This window comes from Myotis davidii, unplaced genomic scaffold, assembly GCF_000327345.1.
Source record: "Myotis davidii unplaced genomic scaffold, ASM32734v1 scaffold512, whole genome shotgun sequence".
NCBI classification, from domain to species: domain Eukaryota; kingdom Metazoa; phylum Chordata; class Mammalia; order Chiroptera; family Vespertilionidae; genus Myotis; species Myotis davidii.
In genome coordinates, this window is record NW_006284323.1 from 1147992 (window position 1) to 1149547 (window position 1556).

At 62.0% G+C, this 1556-nt stretch overlaps 1 protein-coding gene across 1 annotated transcript in view; it reads left to right on the forward strand.

Moving 5' to 3' along the window:
* Positions 1-1556, forward strand: part of FAM3B (family with sequence similarity 3 member B) — a 29822-nt gene that overhangs the window by 2994 nt on the left and 25272 nt on the right. The window lies entirely within an intron of this gene.

Sequence of the window (1556 nt, forward strand, 5' to 3'; positions counted from 1 at the left end):
GCCATGGGCATGGGCCTCAGGCAGGCTGGGCCTCAGGCAGGCTGGGCCACGGGCAGGCTGGGCCACGGGCAGGATGGGCCATGGTTCTCCAGGTGCCTCTTGTCCCTCACCTCCTGGCTCCTACGCCTGCCTCTGTTTGGCGTCCCGGATGCTTCCGTGACTGTGTTAGATCCGTGCCTGGGTTACGGATGGCTCAGCACCAGCCAGTGCCCATCCTCGCTGCGGGATCTGCCCTCCCACATGGGTGGCTCTGGTCTAGGTCTTGGCTTCCCCCAGCCACCACGGAAAACCAGGCTGTCCCAGCCCTGAGGCCATCCTGGCTCCCCTTTCCCAGCCCGCAGACACCCACAGTCTTCCTAGGAGCCCTGGGAAGTGCGCAGGGAGGGGAGCTCACCACCTTGCAGGCGGCCAGCCCTGGATTTTAGTTCCACTGGTGAGGACTGCGGGCTTCTCCTTCATGCTTCGTTTCGCTCCCTGTCACTTCCACCTACTGTCCTTGTTCAGCGGTGACAGGGCTGTGCCTTCCGTGCGGCTGGTCTTCACACATCTGAGAGGTAGCGTCAAGTTCCCTTTCAGCTTCTCCAAGCCAAACAGCAAGTCTTTGCTCGAAGACCTCCTGTGACCGGCAGGTCCTCTGGCCTCTGGCTGGCCAATGGCCTTCTTCAAATATGACACTGGGATGAAGGGGTCCAGCTGTGACATACGCAGCGGCTGTTGTTTCCGCTGAACCTCACCGTGGAGGCTGACTCTGGGACTCCAGCGGTCACCCAGTGTGGCCCCAACAGCACTTTCCGGAACATTCTGTGGCCCATGCACCATCCTGGGTGTGAGGGCACAGTCCTGGAGGGAGGGGGCCCTTGGTGTGCCACGCCAACAAGGTGTGCAAATGGCTGCCATGAGGGCGCCCATGCAGGCCACGGGGCTGCACCAGAGTGGGGCTCATGGCAGGTGGGGAGAGCCTGGAAGAGGAGGGGGGTGGGTCAGTGGGTTGGGACCCGTGCAGGAGCACGTTCTGAGCAGAGGACAGACGCCGACAAAGCCGTACGCAGGAGAGGGCACACACAGCCGCAGCGGGCCACCGCGCCAGCCACAGAGCCAACAGGATTCCAGGAAAGGGCCTCCAGACCCAGGGCTCTCCTCTGCTTTCTGTGGCTGCTTTTTCCAGCTGTGAGATGCCCCCCAAGTCCGAGAAACGGCAGTGGCCACACGGTCCAGGGAGTTCGCCTCAGGAAGCCCTCCCTGCGTAACGTTCTAACAATCTTGGGGGCTGCGTGGTTTGGAAAATAGAAAAAAATATTGATGCTGAAATACGCACTCGGAAAAAGAGCGAACTGTCAAGGAGAAACGGAAGCGTCCAGCTCCAGGGGCGCCGCTGCCTGAGCTAGTGAGCCCAGGAGCGCATACAGACTCCATCAGACACAGCAGTGGGGGGACCACCGCCGCCAGGGAAGGGGAGACCTGCAGGTGCAGGAAATGGCGGGGCTGAGGTCAGGGCTGAGCTCGGACAGTGACAGACGCAGGTTTGCGTGTGGTCACCGCCTGGAGAGGAGGAAGCC